The sequence below is a fragment of the Muntiacus reevesi genome, chromosome 19, assembly GCF_963930625.1.
Source record: "Muntiacus reevesi chromosome 19, mMunRee1.1, whole genome shotgun sequence".
Taxonomy (NCBI): Eukaryota; Metazoa; Chordata; class Mammalia; order Artiodactyla; family Cervidae; genus Muntiacus; species Muntiacus reevesi.
The window spans coordinates 1,038,641-1,065,584 of record NC_089267.1 but is presented as its reverse complement, the minus strand read 5'-3'; positions in this window follow the sequence as shown (position 1 = coordinate 1,065,584).

Here is a 26,944-nt window from a genome sequence, read left to right as displayed (position 1 = left end):
CACTGTTTGAAACACTCCCCACTCTTCACCTAGGCCAATTACTTATCTTTTAGGTTTTTGTTTAATTGTTCATTAATTACTAATTATACCAAAAATTTTGTCACTTATCGTAAAAGAAGCATCTGTTGTCCTCTCCCAAAGCATCTGTGATCATCTTTCTTACACTTAACATTATTTGTAATTTTAGATTTAACTTCTTAATTCCTGCCTCCTCATTCAGGCTATAAATTGAATACAATTTCACCACAGTGAGTAGCAGTATCTGGCATAGAGAAGCTGGTATATGTTGGTTGACTGAGTGAGCAAACGAATGATTCAAAATGAAAGCAAACTGGCTCAGGCTGTAGCAGGTGGTGGATGAAAGATTTGCCTTTTTGCACCTCTAGGAGGCTTATAGAATGTCTTCAAGGAACTTCATAGCAAAACCAAGCACAGTGTGATAGCCTTGCTTTTGGAAGATGGGATATCCTTGAAAAATATTTGTATGAATCTATTTATTGGAGATTTGAGTGGCACCTTTTGTAATAAAATATCCCTTAAGTAGTCTGTTTTATATATTATAATACACCTTCATAGTTAGAGGTTTCCTGAAGTAATTGTTTAGTTCAGTTCAGTTGCTCAGTCATGTCTGACTCTTTGCAACTCCAAGGGCTGCAGCACACCAGGCTTCCGTGTCCATCACCAACTGCCAGAAATCATGTCTATCAATTCGATGATGCCATTCAACCTTCTCATCCTCTGTCCTCTCCTTCACCCACCTTCAATCTTTCCCAGCACCAGGGCATTTTCCAATAAGTTAGTACTTTGCATCAGATAGCCAAAGTATTGGAGTTTCAGCTTCAGCATCAGTCTTTCCAATGAATACTCTGGACTGATTTCTTTTAGGATGGACTGGTTGGATCTCCTTACAGTTCAACGAACTCTCAAGAGTCTTCTCCTACACCACAGTTCAAAAGCATCAATCTTTCAGCTTTCTTTATAGTCCAGTTTTCACATCAAAAGATGACTCCTGGAAAAACCATAGGTTTGACTAGATGGACATTTTATGGTAAAGTATTATCTCTACTTTATAATATGCTCTCTAGGTTGGTCATAGCTTTTCTTCCCAGCAAGAGTCTTTTACTTTCATGGCTGGAGTCAACATCTACAGTGATTTTGAGGTCAAAATAAATAAATAAATAAATAAATAAATAAATAAAGTCAGCCACTGTTTCCACTGCTTCCCCATCTATTTGCCATGAAGTGATGTGACCAGATGCCATGATCTTAGTTTTCTGAATGTTGAGTTTTAAGCCAACTTTTTCACTCTCTTATTTCACCCTAAAGAAGAGACTCTTTAATTCTTCACTTTCTGCCATAAGGGTGGTGTCATCTCCATATCTGAGGTTATTGATATTTCTCCTGGCAATCTTGATTCCAGCTTGTGCTTCATCCAGCCCAGAATTTCTCATCATGTACTCTGCTTATAAGTTAAATAATCAGCGTGACAATATACATCCTTGATGTATTCCTTTCCTGATTTGGAACCAGTCTGTTATTCATATCCATTTCTAACTCTTGCTTCCTGACCTGCATACAGATTTTTAAGGAAGCAGGTAAAGTGGTCTGGTATTCCCATCTCTTTCAGAATATTCTACAGTTTGTTGTAATCCACAGAGTGAAAGGCTTTGGCGTAGTCAATAAAGCAGAAGTAGATGTTTTTCTGGAATTCTGTTGCTTTTTCAATGATTCAACGGATGTTGGCAATTTGATCTCTGGTTCCCCTGCCTTTTCTAAATCCAGCTTGAACATCTGGAAGTTTTTGGTTCACATATTGTTGAAACATGACTTGGAGAATTTTGAACATTACTTTGCTAGCGTGTGAGATGAATGCAATTGTATGGTAGTTTGAACATTCTTTGTCATTGCCTTTCTTTGCAATTGGACCTTTTCCAATTATGTGGCCCTGCTGAGTTTTCCAAATTTTCTGGCATATTGAGTGCATCACTTTAGCATAATCTTTTAGGATTTGAAATATCTCAACTGGAATTCCATCACCTCTATTAGCTTTGCTTGTAGTGATTCTTCCTAAGGCCCACTTGACTTCACATTCCAGGATGTCTGGCTCTAGGTGAGTGATTATACCATCGTGGTTATCTGGAAGGAACTGAGTTAGTCACTAACGATATTTTTGAGAATAAAAGACTTAAACAGCTTACAAATTAGCTAGTTTCATTTTCCTTAAAAAAAAAAGAAAACTTGATTTTAGATATTAGAGCTTAATACAGAGATTTTCAATTAAAAATTCTAGTGTGTCTCTTCTTTCTTGTGTGAAAGGCTAACTCAGTTTCAGGAAAATGCTGACCTAGGATTAAGATAAATTGTGTCTTGTCAAAAGGGAACCCTCTTACACTGTTGGTGGGAATGCAAACTAGTACAGCCACTATGGAGAACAGTGTGGAGATTCATTAGAAAACTGGAAATAGAACTGCCATATGACCCAGCAATCCCACTCCTGGGCATACACACCGAGGAAACCAAATCTGAAAGAGCACGTGCACTCCAATGTTCATCACAGCACTGTTTATAATTGCCAGGACATGGAAGCAACCTAGATGCCCATCAGCAGATGAATGGATAAGGAAACTGTAGTACATATACACCATGGAATACTACTCAGTCATTAAAAAGAATTCATTTGAATCAGTTCTAATGAGATGGATGAAACTAGAGCCCATTATACAGAGTGAAGTAAGCCAGAAATACAGTATACTAATGCATATATATGGAATTTAAAAAGATGGTAATGATAACCCTATATGCAAAACAGAAAAAGAGACACAGATGTACAGAACAGATTTTGGACTCTGTGGGAAAAGGCGAGTGTAGGATGTTCTGAGAGAATAACATTGAAACAAGTATACTATCAAGGGTGAAACAGATCACCAGCCCAGGTTGGGTACATGAGACAAGTGCTCGGGGCTGCTGCACTGGAAAGACCCAGAGGGATGGGATGGAGAGGGAGGCGGAGGAGGGATCGGGATGGGGAACACATGTAAATGCATGACTGATTCATGTCAATGTATGGCAAAAACCACTATAATATTGTAAAGTAATTAGCCTCCAACTAATAAAAATAAATGAAAAAGAAAATTGTGTCTTGTCTTTTAAAATTCTGTAAAATAAGCAACCTCCTAAAGAGAACAATCGCTTCCTACATCTAATTAAACTAGCAAACAAGTCTTTGTCCTTTACCTGCTTTTTTTGGTTTCTGTTTTACTTTAATTAGACTTAAAACACTGAAGATAAATGAAGATTTTTTTTAACCCATTTTACACTTTACTGGAAATGAAAACTATTCCAAAAATTCTACCTTATTATATAAGTAGTAGAAAGAGCTTCTCTGTACTGAAGACTAATAATTTGCATATTTGTGCTGTGGAAGGTGGTAGGGCAGGATTAACTTGAAATGAAATAAATGCAGAACTGAATTCAAGATTTATGAATTCTGAGAAAAGGGTATTTAAATATGTCTATTTAAATTCTATTTTAAATTGCATAGAAAAATTTAATTCGGTTTTTACTGATTGGAAAGTTTACACCATCTAAATAACTCACAGATTTGGTCACTAGGAAGTATAACTTTTTACCAGGAAATATTTCAAAGCAATGAAGCAAAACTTCAAAAAATTTACAATAAAAAAATATAAAAGTAACTTCTAACATTCAGAGATTTGCTCCATGCCATAACCTGTCTCAGAAGAAGGTTTTCTGAACACAAGAGGTAATCCCTTTCCAAATCAGTCCTATTTCTGTGCTATATTGAGCCTAGCAATTTTGAATTTGTTGAGTGAAGCAATTTAAGAATTGCTTCCTGCAGATGAAGATGCATGGTGAATCTTTGGAGGTTTAAAAATAACAAACTGATGGAAAAGACACTTAAAATGATGCCCCCAAATAGAAAAATCTTATTGAGCCAACCTGATAGAGTAATTGATGGGAAACAAACTAATTGAATCTATTAAAAGCTGACTATTCTTTTTTTCTTAATCCATTCGACATGAAAGAAAATTGTTACATCTGAGTGTCCAAAAAAGTGTTAACTAGATATCAATGCCTTTTAAAACGGTCCTTTATGTCCATAAGGTCACTGAACTGAGAAGCTTGCCTCCAGGCAAAGCATCTTTTGATGAATGCTAGCCCATTGTACAGGGTATTCAAAGAAATAGTTCGTTTAACACCATGTCAACCAATTTCAAGAAGAGATTTAGTCTTTTCCAGGGCAAAGAACTTGAAAACTGAAACCTTTAATTGAAAAGATCTGAAACCACTTTCAACCTCTTGTATTTAAAACTCAAATTATCCCTTTCAGGATTAAAGGAAAAAGAAAAAGGAAAAATAGCACACTTAGATCAAAGGTAGCAAAGCAGTGATTCATTATCAGCAGTTCTTTCTTCAGGAAAGCTGTTTTCAGTTCTCCGAGCTTCGTATCTCAGTTTTATCAACTTAATACAAAATAATACTCTAATATTATGCCCAAAATTATGTAAATTTGAACCCTAATAGAATGAGTTTCCAGATAGTACAGCAGTTAAAATGAAACAGCAGCCTTTCTATTTCAGAGTTACTTTGAAGAGGGAACTCTATATTGCTCAGTACATTCAATAAAATAATAAGCTAAGGGAAAATATGATGACCCCAAACAAAGGACAACCATGCACCCACTTTGCTAGGGATGGTCCTTGTTTAGTCCTGCTTCCCTGACATCCTCTCAGCTTAGCACTCCTCCCTGACTGTTCATCTGTTAATGAATCACCATATCATCATCATCATCATCATCATCATCATCATCATCATCCACAGAAACCGTTGTTTTAAAAGGAGCTGGGATGCTTTCTATCTAATCACTTTCTTCCAAGGACATAACTTTCACTTTCACAGCTCTCCCTGAGAAACTAATAAAATTGTCCCCAGAAGAACAGCTATTTCGTGTATGGTAACTTTTTATCCAAGAAAAAGCATAGATTCATTTAAGCTCAAAAAGAAGTTTCTTATGCCATGTTCCCACACACACGGTACCTTTCCATGCAGAGAAAACAAAAGTATAACGAATAAATAATTTTTAATGCGATTTTTCTCACTTCATTGACATGGTAAAGTTGCTGATCCAGTACTTTAAATTCTTTAGCTATTTGAGTCAAAGTTTATTTTCCTTCAGTTGCCTCTCCCTCAACACTAATTAGCATTGTAATTCATAAGTTCTCTTAATTCTAATCAAAGCCAGAATATTTTTACGTTCATGCAGCTTATTGTGACACTACCTCAAATACCCACTAGGATATTCATGGATGATTCAAACAATGTATGTGTAAAAGTCAGCTCATTATATATTCCCTCTATATTCCAAATCTGTACACTTCAATTCCAAGAATGGTGTCAAAATATTTGCAGCAGCCCAAACCAGAAACCAATCATCAGGTTAGTTAAGTATGTTTCATCTAAATAAATATAAATAAAATGGTGTTCAGTCGTGTCTGACTCTTTGTGACCCCATGAACTGTAGCATGCTAGGCTCCTCTGTCCATTGAATTCTCCAGGCAAAAATACTGGAGTGGGTTGCCTTGCCTTTCTCCAGGGATCTTCCCAACCCAGGGATGGAACCCAGGTGTTCTTCATTCCCTCTCCTCTCTTTACACACATTGGCGGGTATTTAGACCACTTTGCATAGTGTGGCCACTGGATGTGCCAAAGGCCAGAACTGGGAGAGGAAGCTCCCCACCAGGGTGCTAAAGAGGCTCCCAGGAAGCCACAGGCAGGAGCACTGCTGACACTCGCCCTCTAGGATATGAGGATCTCCTTGAGAAGCTACCAAAAGGACCGCTACTGAGTTACTAGCACTCTTCCCACAATAAAAGAGAGCCAGCAGAACTCACTGAAAATCCCTACATGGAGGTGTTATTGAAAACTGCTGGTTTTGATCTGTCCACAGGGACACTTGAGCCCAGCAGGGCAGCCAGCTGGAGCAAAGCCTGGATATCCCCAGTGGAAATCCACCTGCAGAGATGTCACTGCAACTTGTTGGAGGTGAGCACTACTGGATGACCCTAGCAGGAGTAAGAAGAAGAAGAAAGCACAGCAGAACTAGGAAAGAAGCACCCACTTGTCTCATTGCTTTCCCCAGTACGTATTCCACAGTGTGGCCCTGAAACGGAGCCAGATTGTAGGCCTTCCCAGGGAGAGATACCCAGGTCTCCCACCTCTTCTTTGTAGAAAAACCTTTAGCCTCCTACGCCTTCCCCCAGTTCCAAAGAGCAATTTTAATCAGAGAAATGAAACAAGGAAGAATCAAGGAAAACAGTCAACAGACAAAATGATAATAGTTTAATCATAAAACCAAATCAGTGACCAACAGTTTCTCTTCAAGGGCCATAGATCATATCCTGAGCCAAATCCTTGAGTTGTTTTGCAGATATTAAAACCCCCACTACTTGCAGATACTAATGTACCCTCAGTGTATTAAAAAGCAGAGACATCACTTTGCTGACAAAGGTCCGTATAGTCAAAGCTATGGTTTTTCCACTAGTCATGGACGGATGTGAGAGTTGGACCATAAAGAAGGCTGAGCTGCAAAGTTGATGCTTCCAAATTGCAGTTCTGGAGCAGACTCTTGAGAGTTCCTTGGACAGCAAGGTGATCAAACCAGTCAATCCTAAAGGAAATCAACCCTGAATAGTCATTGGAAGGACTGATGCTGAAGGTGAAGCTCCAATACTTTGACCACCTGATGTGAAAAGCTGACTTCCTGGAAAAACCCTGATTCTGGAAAAGATAGAAGGCAGGATGAGAAGAAGGCAATTACAGAGGATGAGATGATTGGATGGCCTCACCAACTCAACAGATATGAGTTTGAATAAACTCTGGGAGATACTGCAGGACAGGGAAGCCTGACATGCTGCAGTCCATGGGGTTGCAAAGAGTTGGCCATGATTTAGAGACTAAACAACAACAAAACTCCCACCAGGTGGAAGAAATTAACTGCAACAAGCCAATCAGAAGGATGTACAGAGCTCCTACACCATAATCAAGTTGGGTTTATTGCAGGGATTCAAGGATTCTTCAATATATGACAATCAATCAATGTGATACACCATATTAACAAATTGAAAGACAAGAGCCACATGATCATCTCAATAGATGCAGAAAAAGCTTTTGACAAAATTCAGTACCTATCTATGATCATAACTCTTCAGGAAACGGGCATAGAAGCAATCTACCTCAACATAGTAAAGGCCATATATAATGAGCCTACAGCAAACATCATTCTCAGTGCTGAAAACCTGAAAGCATTCCCCCTAAGATCAGGAACAACCAAAGGATGTCCATTTTTGCTACTATTATTCAACATAGTTCTGGAAGTCCTAGCTACAGCAATCAGAGAAGAAATAGAAATAAAAGGAATCCAGATGGGAAAAAAGGAAGTAAATCTCTCACTGTTTGCAGATGACATGATACTGTACATAGAAAACCCTAAAGATAGTATCAGAAAATTACTAGAGCTAATCAGTGAATTTAGCAAAGTTGCAGGATACAAAAGCAATACACAGAAATCACTTGCATTTCTATAAACTAACAATGAAAAATAAGAAAGAGAAATTAAGGAATCAATCCCATTCACCATTGCCACAAAAACATTAAATATCTTTGAATAAACTTACCTATGAAGATGAAAGAACTGTACACAGACAATTATAAGACACTAATGAAAAAAATCAAAGATGACATAAACAGAAGATAGATTCCACGCTTCTGGGTAAGAAGAATCAATATTGTGAAAATGACTATAATACCAAAAACAATCTACATATTTAATGAACTACCTATCAAATTACCAATGGCATTTTCCACATAACTAGAACAAAAAATTTCATAACTCATATGGAAACACAATAGACCCTGAATAGCCAAAGCAGTCTTGAGAAAGAAGAATGCAGTTGGAAGAATCAACTTTCCTGACTTCAGGTTAAACTACTCCAAAGTTAGAGTCATCAAGACAGTATTGTACTGGCACAAAAACAGAAATGTAGACCAATGGAGCAAGAAAGGAAGCCCAGAAATAAACCCATGCACCTATGGGTACCTTATTTTTCACAAAGGAGGCAAGAATATACAATGGGGCAAAGACAGCCTCTTCAATAAATGGTGCTGGGAAAACTGGACAGCTACATGTAAAAGAATGAAATTAGAAGACTTCCTACCACCATACACAAAGATAAACTCAAAATGGATTAAAGACCTAAATGTAAGACCAGAAACTCTATAGCTCTTAGGGGAAAACATAGGCAGAACACTTGATGACATAAATCAAAGCAAGATACTCTATGACCCACCTCCTAGATTAACAGAAATAAAAACAAAAGTAAACAAGTGGGACGTAATTAAACGTGAAAGCTTTTTCACAGCAAAGGAAACTACAGACAAGGTGAAAAGACAACCTTCAGAGTGGGAGAAAATAATAGCAAATGAAACAACTAACAAAAGATTAATTTCCAAAATATACAAGCAGTTAATACAACTTAATACCAGAGAAACAAACAACCCAATCAAAAAGTGGGTAAAAGACCTAAACGGACATTTCTCCAAAGACACACAGATGGTTAACAAACACGTGAAAAGATGTACACTATCACTTCTTATTAGAGAAATGCAAATCAAAACTACAATGAGATATCATCTCACGCCAGTCAGAATGGCCCTCAAAATGTCTACAAACAATAAATGCTGGGAAGGGTGTGGAGAAAAGGGAGCACTCCTGCACTGTTGGTGGGAATGTAAATTGATACAGTCACTGAGGAAGATGGCATGGAGATTCCTTAAAAAACTAGAAATAAAACCACCATATGACCCAATAATTCCTAATCCTAGGCAAATACCCTGAGGAAACCAAAATTGAAAGAGACACAGACATCCTATTGTTCATTGTAGCACTATTTACAAAAGCTAGGACATGGAGGCAACCTAGATGTCCATTGACAGATGAATGGATAAAGAAGCTGTAGCACATATATACAATGGAGTATTAGTCACCATAAAAAGGAATGCATTTTTCAGTTCTAATGAGGTGGATGAACCTAGAACCTATTATGCAGAGTGAAGTGAGTGAGAAAGAGAAAGAGAAGTACCGTATTCTAACACATATATATGTAATCTAGAAAAATGATACTGAAGAATTTGCTTACAGGGCAACAATGGAGAAACAGACATAGAGAATATAGACTTATGGGCATGGGAGAGGGAAGGAGAGGGTGAGATGTATGGAAAGAGCAACACGGAAATTTACATTACCATATGTAAAATAGATAACCAATGGGAATTTGCTATATGGCTCAGGAAACTCAAACAGGGGCTCTCTATCAACCTAGAGGGGTGGGATGGGGAGGGAGATGGGAGGGAACTTCAAGAGGGAATATATACCTATGGCTGATTCATGTTGAGGTTTGACAGAAAACAGCAAAATTCTGTAAAACAATTATCCTTCAATAAAAAATAAATATTTTTTTTTAAAAAGAAGGATGTACAAGAGCTGATCACACATATCCCCAATCCTTTCTCTTGCCTTGCCTTTTTTTGTTGTTGTTATTACATTATTATGCTTAGCATATGAATAAGCAAAATTCCAAATATTTCAAGCTAATCAAGATTGAGTTGAAAACAACTTACAGTGGGTAGAAAATTATTTCATTTTATTATTTGATTACTTCTATAAAGGATATTACATGGGATCTCAGATGTGTAACTAATTCCAAGATATTGCTCTCCAGAGAGGAGAGCTAAAAGAGATTTTTACAAACAGCATGCTAGATGTTGGCTATTAAATCTAAGGCTGTATGTTACAACTTCAAACCAAGCTGCTCACTTTGCAAGAAGTGTTGTCTCTCAAGACCTTGAGAATGTTCAGTTAAGTTCTTTGCAGGCAATCTTAGAAGCTTTAAACACAGCACAACTTGACAAAAACACTTGAGACTTACAAACAAAAGTTACTATATCCACAGAGTCTCCCCAGTGTAAAAAAAAAGAAAAGTTTAATGCCTCCACATTATCCAAGTATAAATTCTGAGTTTCTTAGATTGGCATCCATGTTCCTTCACAATCTGCCTCAGTCTTATAATTTCCCTTGACACAGATCCTACACTCATTCAGGCTGTGATACTCGCTGTTCTCCAAAACATCTTGCATTTGTGTTATTCTGGCCCAGGATTCATGCCTTCCACTGAAATACCAACTATTTCCATTTCTACTTAACTAGTTGGGCAACTAGTTTTTACCCATCCATCAAAGTCTAGCTCAGAGTCTGTCTTCACCATGACTTAATCATTGTTCTTTTTTGTCCCCCATTTATTTTTACTAGTTGGAGGCTGATTACTTTGCAATATTGTAGTGGTTATTACCATACATTGACATGAATCAGTCATGGATTTACATGTGTTCCCCATCCCGATTTCCCCTCCCACTTCCCTCTCCATCCTATCCCTCTGGGTCTTCCCAGTGCACCAGCCATGAGCACTTGTCTCATGCATCCAACCTGGGCTGGTGATCTGTTTCACCCTTGATAATATACATGTTTCAATGCTGCTCTCTCAAAACTTCCCACCCTCGCCTTCTCCCACAGAGTCCAAAAGTCTGTTCTATACATGGGTGTCTCTTTTTCTGTTTTGCATATAGGGTTATCATTACCATCTTTCTAAATTCCATATATATGCATGAGTATACTGTATTGGTCTTTATCTTTCTGGTTCAGTTCACTCTGTATAATGGGCTCCAGTTTCATCCATCTCATTAGAACTGATTCAAATGAATTCTTTTTAATGACTGAGTAGTAGTCCATGGTGTATATGTACCACAGCTTCCTTATCCATTCGTCTGCTGATGGGCATCTAGGCTATTATAAACAGCACTGTGATGAACATTGGGGTGCATGTGCTCTTTCAGATCTGGTTTTCTCAGTGTGTATGCCCATCAGTGGGATTGCTGGATCATATGGCAATTCTATTTCCAGTTTTTTAAGAAATCTCCACACTGTTCTCCATAGCGGTTGTACTAGTTTGCATTCCCACCAACAGTGTAAGAGGGTTCCCTTTTCTCCACACCCTCTCCAGCATTTATTGCTTGTAGATTTTTGGATAGCAATCATCCTGGCTGGCGTGTAATGGTACCTCATTGTGGTTTTGATTTGCATTTCTCTGATAATGAGTGATGTTGAGCATCTTTTCATGTGTTTGTTAGCCATCTGTATGTCTTCTTTAGAGAAATGTCTGTTTACTTAGGAGTATATCTACCTAAAGAAACAAAACACCTATACATAGAAAACTATAAAACAATGTTGAAAGAAATCAAAGAGGACACACATAGATGGAGAAATATACCGTGTTCATGGATTGGAAGAATCAATATTGTCAAAATGACTATAGTACTCAAAGCAATCTATAGATTCAATGCAATCCCTATCAAGCTACCAATGGTATTTCTCACAGAACTGGAACAAATAACTTCACAATTTGTATGGAAATACAAAAACCTCGAATAGCCAAAGCAATCTTGAGAAAGAAGAATGGAACTGGAGGAATCAACCGGCCTGACTTCAGACTCTACTACAAAGACACAGTCATCAAGACAGTATGGTACTGGCACAAAGACAGAAATATAGATCAATGGAACCAAATAGAAAGCCGAGAGATAAATCCATGTACCTATGGACACCTTATCTTCGACAAAGGAGGCAAGGATACACAATGGAAAAGAGGCAATCTCTTTAACAAGTGGTGCTGGGAAAACTGGTCAACCACTTGTAAAAAAATGAAACTAGAACACTTGTTAACACCATACACAAAAATAAACTCAAAATGGATTAAAGATCTAAATGTAAGACCAGAAACTATAAAACTCCTAGAGGAGAACATAGGCAAAACACTCTCTGACATAAATCACAGCAGGATCCTCTATGACCCACCTCCCAGAATATTGGAAATAAAAGCAAAAATAAACAGATGGGACCTAATTAAACTCAAAAGCTTTTGCACAACAAAGGAAACTATAAGCAAGGTGAAAAGACAGCTTTTAGAATGGGAGAAAATAATAGCAAATGAAGCAACAGACAAAGGATTAATCTCAAAAATATACACATGACTCCTGCAGCCCAATTCCAGAAAATTAATGACCCAATCAGAAAATGGGCCAAAGAATCATTGTTCTTTAATGAGGAAATTTCTCATCATTCACAATATTCAGTTGGTACTTAACCTATGTTAACTGGCATTGTTTTTCCCCATTTTACAACTTTGATGTCTTTTTATTATTATTATTCTTTTTTTTTTTTCAAATTCTTTCCCCAATTTGAGCAGAGTTTCCTGGGTTATACAGTAGGTCCCTGTTGGTCATCCATTTCAAACATAGTAGTGTGTACATTGGGTGGCCCCATTTGGCATGGCTTAGTTTCATTGAATTAGACAAGCTGTGGTCTGGGTGATCAAATTGGCTAGCTGTCTGTAATTGTGGTTTCAGCCTGTCTGCCCTCTGATGCCCTCTCTCAGTGCCTACCATCTTACTTAGGTTTCTCTTACCTTGGACGTGGAGTATCTCTTCACAGTTGCTCCAGCAAAGTGCAGCCGCAGCTCCTTACCTTGGCTGTGGGGTAGCTCCTGCGCAGTCGAGCAGCTGCCACTCCTGCACTGTCACAGAGCTGTCATGGTGGAAAGGTCTGACAGAATGTGTTCCACTGGAGAAGGGAATTTCAAACAACTTCAGTATTCTTGCCTTGAGAACCGCATGAACAGTATGCAAAGGCAAAAAGATAGGACACTGAAAGATGAACTCCCCAGGTCGGTAGGTGCCCAATTTACTACTGGAGATCAGTGGAGAAATAACTCCAGAAAGAATGAAGGGATGGAGCCAAAGCAAAAACAACACCCAGCTGTGGATGTGACTGGTGATAGAAGCAAGGTCTGATGCTGTAAAGAGCAACATTGCATAAGAACCTGCAATGTTAAGCCCATGAATCAAGCCAAATTGGAAGTGGTCAAATAGGTGATGGCAAAAGTGAACATTGTCAGTCTAGGAATCAGCAAACTAAGATGGACTAGAATGGGTGAATTTAACTCAGATCACAATTATATCTACTACTGTGGGCAGGAATCCCTTAGAAGAAATGGAGTAGCCATCATGGTCAACAAAAGAGTCCAAAATGCGGTACTTGGATGCAATCTCAAAAATGACCGAATGAACTCTGTTCATTTCCCATGCAAACCATTCAGTATCATGGTAATCCAAGTCTATGCCCCAACCAGTAATGCTGAAGAAGTCGAAGTTGAACAGTTCTATGAAGACCTACAAGACCTTTTAGAACTAACTCCCAAAAAAGATATCCTTTTCATTATATGGGATTGGAATGCAAAAGTAGGAAGTCAAGAAACATCTGGAGTAGCAGGCAAATTTGGCCTTGGGAGTGCAGAATGAAGCAGGGCAAAGGCTAAGACAGTTTTGCCAAAAGAATGCACTGGTCATAGCAAACACCCTCTTCCAAAAACACAAGAGAAGAATACACATGGACATCACCAGAAGGTCAACACTAAAATCAGATTGATTATACTCTTTGCTGCCAAAGATGGAGAAGATCTATACAGTCAGCAAAAACAAGACTGGGAGTGGACTGTGGCTCAGATCCTGAACTCCTTATTGGTAAATTCAGACATAAATTGAAGAAAGTGGGGAAAACCACAAGATCATTCAGGTATGACATAAATCAAATCCCTTATGATTATACAGTGGAAGTGAGTAATAGATTTAAGGGACTAGATCTGATAGACAGAGTGCCTGATGAACTATGGATGGAGGTTCGTGACATTGTACAGGAGATAGGGATCGAGATCATCCCCAAGAAAAAGAAATGCAAAAAAGCAAAATGGCTGTTTGAGGAGACCTTACAAATAGCTGTGAAAGAAGAGAAGTGAAAAGCAGAGGAGAAAAGGAAAGATATACCCATTTGAATGCAGAGCTCCAAAGAAGAGCAAGGAGAGACAAGAAAGATTTCCTTGGTGATCAATGCAAAGAAATAGAGGAAAACAATAGAATAGGAAAGACTAGAGATCTCTTCAAGAAAATTAGAGATACCAAGGGAACATTTCATGCAAAGATGGGCTCAATAAAGGACAGAAATGGTATAGACCTAACAGAAACAGAAGATATTAAGAGGTGGCAAGAATATACAGAAGAACTATACAAAAAAGATCTTCATGACCCAGATAATCACGACGGTGTGATAAATCACCTAGAGCCAGACATTCTGGAATGTGAAGTCAAGTGGGCCTTAGGAAGTATCACTATGAACAAAGTTAGTGGAGGTGATGGAATTTCAGTTGAGCCATTTCAAATCCTAAACGATGATGCGTGAATGTGCTGCACTCAATATGCCAGCAAATTTGGAAAACTCAGCAGTGGCCACAGGACTGGAAAAGGTCATTCCAATCCCAAAGAAAGGCAATGCCAAAGAAGGATTAAACTATCACACAATTGCATTCATCTCACACGCTAGTAAAGTAATGCTCAAAATTATCGAAGCCAGGCTTCAGCAATACATGAACTGAGAACTTCCAGATATTCAAGCTGGCTTTAGAAAAGGCAAAGGAACCAGAGGTCAAATTGCCAACATTCACTGGATCATTGAAAGAGCAAGAGAGTTCCATAAAAACATCTATTTCCGCTTTATTGACTATGCCAAAACTTTTGACTGTGTGGATCACAATAAACTGGAAAATTCTTCAAGAGATGGGAATACCAGACCACCTGACCTGCCTCTTGAGAAACCTGTATGCAGGTCAGGAAGCAACAGTTACAACTGGACATGGAACAACAGACTGGTTCCGAATAGGAAAAGGAGTATATCAAGGCTCCTATTGTCACCCTGCTTGTTTAACTTATATGCAGAGTACATCAAGAGAAATGCTGGGCTGGATGAAGCAAAAGTTGGAATCAAGATTACTTGGAGAAGTATAAATAACCTCAGATATGCAGATGACACCACCCTTATGGCAGAAAGTGAAGAAGAACTAAAGAGCCTCTTGATGAAAGTGAAAGAGGAGAGAGAAAATGTTGGCTTAAAGCTCAACATTCAGAAAACTAAGATCATGGCATCTGGTCCCATCACTTCATGGCAAATAGATGGGGAAACAGTGGCTGACTTTATTTTTTTGAGCTCCAAAATCACTACAGATGGTGATTGCAGCCATGAAATTAAGAGATACTTACTCCTTGGAAAGAAAGTTATGACCACCCTAGACAGCATATTAAAAAGCAGAGACATTACTTTGTCAACAAATATCCATCTAGTAAAAGCCATGGTTTTTTCCAGTAGTCATGTATGGATGTGAGAGTTGGACTACAAAGAAAGCTGAACACAGAAGAATTTATGGTTTTGAACTGTGGTGTTGGATAAGACTCTTGAGAGTCCCTTGGACTGCAAGGAGATCCAACCAGTCCATCCTAAAGGAAATCAGTCTTGGGTGTTCATTGGAAGGACTGATGTTGAAGCTGAAACTCCAATATTTTGGCCGCCTGGTGTGAAGATCTGACTCATTTGGAAAGACCCTGATGTTGGGAAAGATTGAAGGCAGGAGGAGTAGGGGACTACAGAGGTGAAATGGTTATATAGGATCACCAACTCAATGTACATGAGTTTGGGTAAACTCCTGAAGTTGGTAATGGACAGGGAGGCCTGGCGTGCTGCAGTTCATGGGGTCACAAAGAGTCAGACACGACTGAGGGACTGACCTGAACTGAGTGTGTACATTGTCAGTCCCAACTCCTTAACTATCTCTCCCCTCACCCTTCTGCACTGGTAACCAAAAGTTCATTCTCTAATTCATTCTGAATTCGTTCATTTTCATCATTTTTTTTTTTTTTTTTTTTTTAGATTTTTGCTAATAAGGTATAACATACAATATTTCTCTTTCTCTGTCTGATGTACTTCCACATCCTCTCCAGCATTTATTCTTTGTGTTGTTTTTTATGATAGCCATTCTGACTGATATTAGGTGATATCTCCTTATAGTTTTGATTTACACTTCTCTAACTATCAGTGTTAAACATCTTTTCATGTGCCTCTTGGCCATCTTCATGTCTTCTTTTGAGAATTATCTATTTAGGTCTTCTGCCCACTAAATTGATTTGGTTGTTTGATTTGATAATATTGAGCTGCATGAGTTGTTTGTAAATTTGGGGGATTAATCATTTGCAATATGCATTCTCATTCTATGGATTGTCTTCATTTTGATTATGGTTTCCTTTGTTGTGAAACATTTTTGAGTTTAATTAGATCATATTTGTTTATTTTTATTTTTATTTCCATTACTCTGGGACATGAATTGAAAAAGATACTGCTGTGATTTATGTCAGAGAGTGTCCTGATATATTTTCCTCTAAGAGTTTTATAGTATCCTCTCTTACATGTAGGTCTTTAATCCATTTTGAGTTTACTTTTGTGTATGGTGGTAGAGAATTTTCTACTTTTGTTTTCACATGTAGCTGTCCAGTTTTCTCAGAGCCATTTATTGAAGAGACTGTCTTTCCTTCATTGTATAGTCTTGACTCCTTTATCATAGAGTAATTGACATAGGTGTGTGGGTTTATTTCTGGGCTTTCTGTCCTGTTCCATTGATCTATATTCCTATTTTCGTGCCAGTATCATACTGTTTAGAGCTTCCTTGGTGGCTCAGATGATAAAGAAACTTCCTGCAATGTGGGAGACCCAGATTCAATCCCTGGATCAAGAAGATCCTCTGGAGGAGGGCATGATAACCCACTACAGTATTCTTGCTTGGAGAACCCCACGGACAGAGGAGCCTGGCAGGCTACAGTCCATGGGGTCACAAAGAGTTGGACAAGACTGAAGTGATTTCACACACACACACACACACACACACACACACACACACACACACACATACACACACACACACCATACTGTTTTGAGGAGTATAGCTTTGTAGCATAGTCTGAAGTAAGGGAGCATGATTCCTCCAGCTCCATCCTTCTTTCTCAGGGTTGCTTTGGCTATTTGGAGCCTTTTGGGTCTCCATGCAAATTTTAAGATTTTCTTCTAGTTCTGTGAAAAATACCATTGTTAACTTGAGATGGATTGCATTGAATCTACCAAGGGTAGTAAAGTCATTTTGACAATACTGACTGTGCCTATCCAAGAACATATTTCTTTACATCTGTTTGTGTCATCTTTGATTTCTTTCATCAGCATCTTATAGTTTTCAGAGTACAGGTCTTTTGCTTCCTTAGGTAGATTTATTCCTAGACATTTTATTATTTTTTATAAGAAGTGAGATTATTTTCTTAATTTCTCTTTCCAATCTTTTGTTGTTGTTGTTGTTGTTGTTAGAGTATAGAAATGATAACATATTTATGTGCATTAATTTGAAAACTGCAACTTTGCTAAATTCAATTATGAGCTCTAGTAGTTTTCTGGTAGTGTCTCTAGGATTTTCACGTCATCTGCAAACAGTGACACTTAACTTCTTATTTTCCAATTGGGATTACTTTTATTTTATTTTCTTCTCTGATTGCCATAGCTTGGAATTCCAAAATCATATTGAATAAAAGTGGCAAGAGAGGACATCCTTGTCTTGTTCCTGATCTTAGAGGAAATGCTTTTAGCTTTTCACTGTTGAATATGATGTTATCTAGTCATGTTGAGATCCATTCCCTCTTTGTCCACTTTCTGGAGAGTTTTTATCATAAATCGGTGTTGAATTTTGTCAAAAGCTTTTTCTGCATCTATTGAGATGATCATATGGCTTTTATTTTTTAATTGGCTAATGTGGTGTATCATACTGTTTGATTTGGATATTGAAAAATCTTTGCATCTCTGAGATAAACCCTACTTGATCACGGAGCATGATCCTTTTAATTTGTTGGGTTGAGGTTGCTAGTAGTTTGTTGAGAATGTTTGGGTCTATGTTCATCAGTGATATTGGTCTTCAACTTTCTTTTTCATGATATTTTTGTCTGATTTTGGTATCAGGAAGATGGTGGCCTCATAGAATGAGCATGGGAGTGTTCCTTTCTTTACAAAATTTTGGAAGAGTTTGAGAAGAATAACTGTTAACTCATCTCTAAATGTTTGATAGAATTCACTGGTGAAGCCATATGGTTCTGGACTTTTGTGTGTTGGGAGTTTTTTTTAATCATAGTTTTATTTTATTATTTGTGATTGGTCTGTTCATATTTTCTGTTTCTTCCTGGTTCATTCTTGGGGGATTGTGACTTTCTATGAATTTGTCCATTTCTTCCAGGTTGTCCATTTTATTGGCAAACAATTGGCAAACAATCTGTTATGATCCTTTGTATTTCTATGGTGTCCATTGTAATTTCTTTTTCATTTCTAATTAATCAAGACTTCCTTGTTTAACTTGGCCTTTTTATTAATACTAGAAGATGGAAAAATCAGCTTGTTTTATTTTATCAGCACTTGCGTTTGCTGTGTAGCACTCTCCTTTCAAATTATAGCTATGTCTGCCAGGGTAATATGTTCTTTGGGAGATGGTAGAAAATACAGTTATGACATTTCCTACCTTGTTGATATTTCACTGAGGGATTCATTCCTGGGTGATCACGGCAGAGCTGAGGGAGACTAACTGTCCTCAGTTAGTCTGAAGGAGGTCTCCCTCAGAAGGAGACCAGTTGCCTTCTTTGTAAAGTGCTTAGACACTTCCTGCTGCCTGCTCCTACCAGGAACGACCTCTTTTTACTTTCTTAACTACCTCATTCCAAAGACAAAGGAGAGAGGCTGTGTTTTGTATCTTTCCCTCTGGTGTTCCCTCCATAAGTACTTCCTAGTTTACATTCTCCCAACCTAGATCACTCAATGGACACAGGATTTGAAGAAAGTGACCTCTACTGTCTAGTCAGCAGGCACAAAGGGATTTGAACCCAGGACACTGATTGCAGGGCCTGGCTCTCAGTCAGGGCTGTGCTGCTTTCTTCAAGTCTTGATGCAAGACCCTGTATCAAGTCAGGGCCTCTCAGAACTCCAGCCTCAATTAGTCTAATAATAGGACTTGCCTTAGAGATTTAATGTGAGATTCTTCATGTAGAGCACCTAACATGTTACTAATGATATATAAAATGCTTTTGGAATAAAATAATGCCATTTGCAGCAACATGGATGAACCTAGAGATTATAATACTAACTGAAATAAGTCATACAGGAAAAGATACTTACATGTGGAACCTAAAATATGATACAAATGAACTTATCTACAAAACAAACTCAAGACATAGAAAACAAACTTGCAGTTGTCTGGGGGTGAACAGGAAGGGATGGATTGGGAGTTTGAGGTTAACAGATGCAAACTATTATATAAAGGTTAGATAAGCAACAGTGTCTTACTATATCACACATGGAACTATGCAATATCCTGAGACAAACCATAATGGAAAAGAATATTTCTATATATATATATGTTTGTATAACTGAATCACTTTGCTGTACAGTAGAAATTAACACAACACTGTAAAAATCAGCTACACTTCAATTTTTAAAATGCTTTTGTTTCTTAAGCATGTCAAGCCAGGATTCTCAAATGTACAGCAAACTGTCACATCTTAATGTGAGAGATAAGGCCAGATCTCCATCCTAGCTAAAAAGAAAGCTCTCTAGGATGTCAAAGGAAATCAAAAGTAATTTCCTTTTAACAATTTTTCTAAGTTGGCAACACTCTTTGCTGTGATTGGAGATAAGCCAGGGCATCATAAAATTAGGGAAGAGAATAGACCCCAGGGACACAGATAATCAGTAGGCTGTTAACGGACATGATCCTCTATAAAGCAGCTTAATGTCAGGCTGGCATTTTGTGATGGCATGTTTCAAATATGTATAATTTTCTGTCCTGTAAACTTGTGACTCTTTTGACAGCATCCAGTCTGATGTGATCTAGCTCTTTCTCTCCAACTCAGCAGCTGCTTGATTGCCTGGCTGTTCGCCTGACCTCAGCATCCCCCCTTTCCCACCGTGTCCAACCCCGGTGTTTTCTAGCTCCTGGTAACAAAGAAGTGTTAAAAAAAAGATCAGCCTAATCCCAGAGGAGATTGTGACCACAGGAAGAAGCACTTGGGAAAGTGATTGCATTCACTCTGAGTTGAAGGCAACCCTTGAGAAGTCTGCTTTTTCTCCTTTTTAATAACTGAGGGAATTGTTTTTCCTTTTGCTCAGTGGGAAGGTGCACATCTCCTGCTTTTCACTTTTTTTCCCATTTATTTTTATTAATTGGAGGCTAATTACTTTACAATATTGCAAAGAATCTCATTCAGATATGAAGGAGAATTCAAAAGCTTTACAGATAAGCAAAAGTTGAGAGAATTCAGCACCACCAAACCAGCTCTTCAACAAATGCTAAAGAATCTTCTCTAGACAGGAAACACAGAAAGGTTGTATAAACATGAACTCAAAACTATAAAGTAAATGGCAACGGGACCATACCTATCAATATCTATCAACGGGACCATACCTATCAACCCTTAAATGTAAATGGGTTGAATGCCCTAACCAAAAGACAAAGACTGGCTGAATGGATACAAAAACAAGACCCCTATATATGCTGTCTATAAGAGACTCACTTTAAAACAAGGGACACTTACAGACTGGAAGTGAAGGGCTGGAAAAAAATATATTTTTTTTAATCTCTAAAGAAAAAAATTAAATTGACACATATGAAAAAGCAGCAATTAAAATAAGTATATATCTCAATATACACCAAAATGCTCATGACAGGTGACCTTGATGGATATCTGCCAATGAACCCATTAGCACATGGATTGGTACTTTTCCTCCGTTCATGTCAGAGGCAGTTCCAGCAAAGTTACAGTTTATTTTTCCAATAATCCCTATAAGTACTTTGTGTTTATAAGCAAATGAGTCTGTTAAAATATATACATTAGTATCTGGGAAATATTTTCTGGTCAAAGTCATTAGGTTTATAAATTGTTAATATATCTATAGTTAATGCTATAATCTTTCTCTAAAGACATTATACTTCCTACCAATGGTTGAATTTGGATTTAGTATATATATATAGTTATACATATGTGTGTGTGTGTGTGTGTACACACATATCTATTAAGAAAATAAGATAATAATTATTTTGACTTAGGGAATTATACCAGTTCTGGCAGTCAGAGTTGTTTCACCAATATATTTTCTCCTTTTTTAATAATATACCCATGATTTTATCTGAGGCAGTCATGTGCCCAGCTGAAATGCCTTAGCCTCCTTTAAAGCTGAGTGCAGCCATGGGGCTAAATTATGAACATCAGATGTAAGTGAAAGGATTAGAGGATTACGTTGACCTCCAGAAAAACTCCTTAAAAGTGGAATGACTCCACACCCCCCAACCGCCCCCCCCCCCCCCCGCCACCAACTCTCCATTTCCCTTAAGCTTGGAATGTGGATGAGATGTTTCAAATTCCAGAAAACTTCATGGATCATAGGGCAACCTTGAAAATGGAAGACACATGTTAGAATGGTAAAGTGAAAAGATGAAAAAGCTAAATCTCTGGTAACTATAAAACTATCACAACAGTCAGGGCTTGCCACCATCAGATTTTTGTTATTGAAGGAGAAATAATCTATTTTATTTAAACCTCTGCTGCTTTGCTATGTATTATTAGCTGTACTTAAGCCTAATCCTTACTAATACAATCAGTGTCAAGATTTCTCTGAACTTTATATCCTGATATATTTTCTCAAATATTTCTGATTTTGTTCATAAGTCCTTAAACTCATTCTCAAAAAGAAAATAATTATGGAATTTCTTGGATTATTTATCTTATTTTAGTCTATAAGATTTAATAAACTGTAAGTTTATAAAATATATTTTGCAACTCAGTGGAAACATGGAATGAACATTATTCCAATGTTATAAAAGAAATATCAAGGCAAACAGCAAAAAGAAAAAACTTTATCTTTCCAAATTAGAAAAATAATTTAGAAATCACATTTTAAACCTTATGAAGCATTGTTGTTGTTTATCCACTAAGTTGTGTCCGACTCTTTTTCAACCCCAAGAATTGTAGCCTGCCAGATTCCTCTGTCCAGGGGATCTTCCAGACCCAGGGATCAAACCCTCATCTTCTGCATTGGCAGGATTCTTTACCACAGAGCCACCAGGGAAGCCCTATGAAGCATTACCCCTCTCTTAAAACTAACAATTTCTAACAATCATGCTAAATTTAAAAAATCAAATTCTGTAGATTTTCACATTTCAAATCCTAGGGAAGCATGCATCTGTTACTGCCTGCTTTTTAATGGAGAACAAAGACTATTCATTTTCAAACTCTCCCTGTTTGCCTCTGGAATTCTGTCAGTAAAGCATTAATCTCTAATGGCCAAATGTCCTTTCTGTTCATTACAGGGCTTTGTCATTGTCTACCAACCTCCCAGAATGCTCCCTTTCAACACAAACATTTTCTGCTTGTTAAAAATGTCTTTTAAATGGATAGACTATGGACAGGGGCAAAATTTATTCTCCTGAATATAATCATGGCAATTAACTTCGTCACCCACACATGAAAATGTAAAGCTCTGCAGTTTGTTCTCAGCTCACCAGAGACTTTAACTTCACAAGTCTGTCAGTCCAGAGTCGATTCTATGTATAAAATGAGCACTGTCAGATCCCACCACACCCATCAAGTTATGCTCGAATGGGTTGAAAGCTGAGCTGCTGTGATGACCCCACCAGTGACAAGCAGTCAAGTGCAAACATATCAAAAATTCTTCACAGAAAGGGAAAGTTTGTTATAGTATGCTGCATGCGAGACTGCAAAGTCAACATTTTGCAAAAAGGCAATGACATTTATTGATTGAAATAAACAGGGACAAAGGTTCTACTGTGTCCTGTAAAATGCCTCACTCTATATGCTGGCAGCAGCTCTCCAGTTTGCCGTTTGTGTTTGTTCATAATCACTGACATGCTCATATTGTGTCTATTCTAATATTTTGTCATCTCATGACTTTGAGCTTGAAAATGACTTCCTGTGTTCCTGTGTTTTTAGGAAGCCTGGTGCACTGGGAAGACCCAGAGGGATCGGGTAGAGAAGGAGGCGGGAAGGGGGATTGGGATGGGGAACACATGTAAACCATGGCTGATTCATGTCAATGTATGACAAAAACCACTACAATATTGTCAAGTAATTAGCCTTCAACTAATAAAAATAAATGGGAAAAAAAAAAAAAAAAAAACCCTGCTCAAAATGATGTATAAACCTATGGACAGACCTTCACTTATCCTCTAGCCCCCATTCATTTTGTGTTTCTCATTTAATGCTGGCTACACACCACATCCCTCTCTCAGAATGCTATGTGAAAGCATACATTACCCAGTTTGAGCCATCACCACAGTGGAGAAGGGGCCAACAGTGCCTGCACATGGCAACCTTTCAATTCTTTGCTAAATTGGAAATTACTTGACAGTTCTTCAGAATATTAATCTAAGCTGGTACCCTGAGCCTACCACTGTGCCTATCCCTTAGACAAAAGTCAATAAGTATTTGTCAAATTGAGAAGGCAAACCAATAAAATTATCAATGACTGAAGAGGCTAATATGGAGCTTTCCAAAACTGCATCCATGGCAAACCAGAGCAACAGGGAAGTTGAGATGAGCTCACATCTATTGAGAGCTTTTGGTATGTCAGGCCCTCAGCTAAGTGTTTACTTTACTCTTCCTGTATGATCCACACAATAACCTAGGGAGGCAAAAGTCACTATGCATCATGCAGATAGGGAAACTGAGGTTGCAAGAATTTAAATAACTAGTCAAAATGATATAGCTCATGAGTTGTGGATAGATCTGAGTCCACAGTTCTCTGACTTCAGCCTTTCTTTAAAACATTATGTAGTTTTAGCATGTCCCCTTTCGGGAGCTCCTAGTGTGTAGTCACACAGCAAAGGCTCCAAGAAGTTGTATAATAGCGCAGCACTAAACCACGGCACTCTCCTTTCTCATGGAACGAGAACAAGCCTTTCACAGAACACACTGGAGTAGTTCCCAAAGTGGTGTATGTACACACCACTGTGGTATTGAAAGAAAATATTACTTTTCTTTTTTTAATGTTAGTCTTTTAATTTCTTGGGATTTTCTGTGTTTTGTGATGCCCATGCTATTTTTTAGTATATGTACAGAATTTTAAATAAATAACATATATAAGTTATGATCACAAAAGTTTAAACTACCAATTTAGCAATTATCTTTCAAACATGACCTGAAATTTTTATTCATTCCACTGATTTCATGAGATTAATTTGGAAAAGTTGATTTCAAATTATGCTTGAAATGCTTGGGATATATAATCTATAAATGTATGATTCCAGTTGGTTGATATTGTTAGAAGAAACAATATCAAAAGCTGCTTATTCTTGTTCTTAAAGTCCTTTAAAATCATCCACTTCTCCCAATATGATTAACTGACTTAAATTTGCATCCTCTGAGTTCACACTTCTTGAGTTATGGGAAAGATAAAGGCAAGCCTTTGTTAAGGCAGAGTGACTGCATCTTCAGCTGATACCAACAGTAGCCTCACTATAGAAAGTCAAGATTGAGTGGACATTTCATGGAAATGTGTCTTTCTGGGCAGGCTTTCCCCAGTATGAAGAAACAGGTAAGGTCTCTTAGGCCTAAACTGAACAGCATAAGTTTAAGTGGAAGCTACTCTTCCTTCTCTGCATCACAATTGAATAAAAATTAAAAGTGCTTAAAATTACCTTATGCACTTATCCCTTAGCATTCTGTTTTGTTTCAGTTTTCCTCAGTGAGTCAATGACTTCATCCTTGCTTTCTTCTTGGCCCTTTTACCAAATGATGACTCTTTGATAAAGAACCACATGATCATTTAATATGAATTTTCACTTATAAACTTGGGTAAATTTGAGTTGCAATTCATGTACTTGATATAACCAACTAAACCTGAAAAGATTGACTTTCAAAGGGATGATTTTTTCAACTGAAATAAACAAACAATTTCTTAGAAAAAAGAAACATTACTCCAGCAATGAAGTATTTTTGAAAGTGTAGCATTTATTTATAGTGAAACAGCCCAGGTTGGATGCATGAGACAAGTGCTCGGGCCTGGTGCACTGGGAAGACCCAGAGGGATCGGGTAGAGAGGGAGGTGGGAGGAGGGATCGGGATGGGGAATATATGTAAATCCATGGCTGATTCATGCCCTTGTATGGCAAAAACCACTACAATATTGTATTAGCCTCCAACTAATAAAAATAAATGAAAAACAAAGAAAGTGTAGCATTTACTGTAGAATTGATTAATCGAAGTAATTAAACTGATAACTGCAGGAAACTTATGACCTAATGTGAAGGAGGAAGTGAGAAAGTGTTAGTCGCTCAGTTGTGTCTGACTCTTTTCAACCCTATGGACTGTAGCTCGCCAGGCTCCTCTGTCCCCGAAGTTCTCCAGGCAAGAATACTGGAGTGGGTAGCTACTCCTTTCTCCAGGGGATCTTCCAGACCCAAGGATCAAACTCAGGTCTCCTGCATCGCAGGCAGATTCTTTACCATCTTGAGCCATCAGAGAAGCGCCATGACCTAATATCAGAGATTAAATGACTTGATCAGTGGGGTCTGGGATTCCTATCGTTATGCACTTTTAAAGACAAAGATTAAACAGGGGGATAGCGACAAAAAAAAAAAAAAAAAAAAATAGAGAGGAAGAAAGAGGACATTTCTTAAAATTAATTACAGCTCATAACCAAGGCCTGACATCATATGTCCCTATGTTGATTAAGATTATTCAATGTATCTGACACTACATACTTTTCACAATTATTAGTGTTCTATATGCCTTCCCTTGCCTTATCCTACTCCTATTCTTCAGAAATTAAGGATAAATTCAAAGGTGAGACTAAAGCAACATTAAATGATCCCAATTTGGTTGTAATGATGTTTTCATAAACCCTGAATCTGAATGTGAACTGCAAATGAGAATTATAAACAGTCACTGTCAGAAACATGGCTCATGTCTCAAAATGTATGAATTACTTAATATGAACATGATTCCTGAAACAGTATTTGAGTCCTTATTTTGCTAAGGAGAGCATGATATAAGGATCGCTAAGAACTGGACTTCCTATTCATTTCTGAAATTAACAATCTGAAGAGCAAACAGGAATAATTCATAGAAGTTCATCTATTTGTATATTTTAAACTAAGTTTTTTCTATGGACTAAACAATAAACTAATATAGGTATATTTTTTATCCCTTTGTTCTACTGATAGAACCTTGGTCCTGAATAAGAGATTTTCTTGGAGTGAATTAACTCTTTCTTGCCTCTAATACCTCTTGGTCATTAGAGTGTAACTGGAGTGCCAGTTGCTTGTAAAGTTCCGTGAAAGTTAGCATTTTACTGTCCATTTTGATTTATGTCATAACTTAACACCTGGCATGGAACATCCAATCTTTTCCAGAAGTCTAAAAATGCATCTAATGATTTAGTTCCTAAAATGACATTTTGTAATACTTTTTGCCATTCTAAAGGAGTCAAGAATATTTTTGAATCACATCTTTTTTGTTCTTCTGTATTAAATCAACTTGAAACTGTTAAACTGAGACTGTTTCTTCCTTAAATCTTGAAGCCCTAGGGAAAGAAAAGCTGTCATCCGGTGAGTGGCTGATAATTCTGCTCTTTGGAGTGTATCCCTGTCAGTCTCCAGGTAGATGGCTTAACACACACCTTGTTGATAGCAAACACCAAAGGGGGCTTGCCTGCAGGAACATCAATGTGACTGCCTTGTCCAGTGAGTCCCCAAGTCCTTGTCAGTCTTGCTATCACAACCATGATAGGGATTGCTATATCCACTGCATCTTAGGTTGACTGGTTGTGTAAGCTTTAAAAATAGAATGTTTA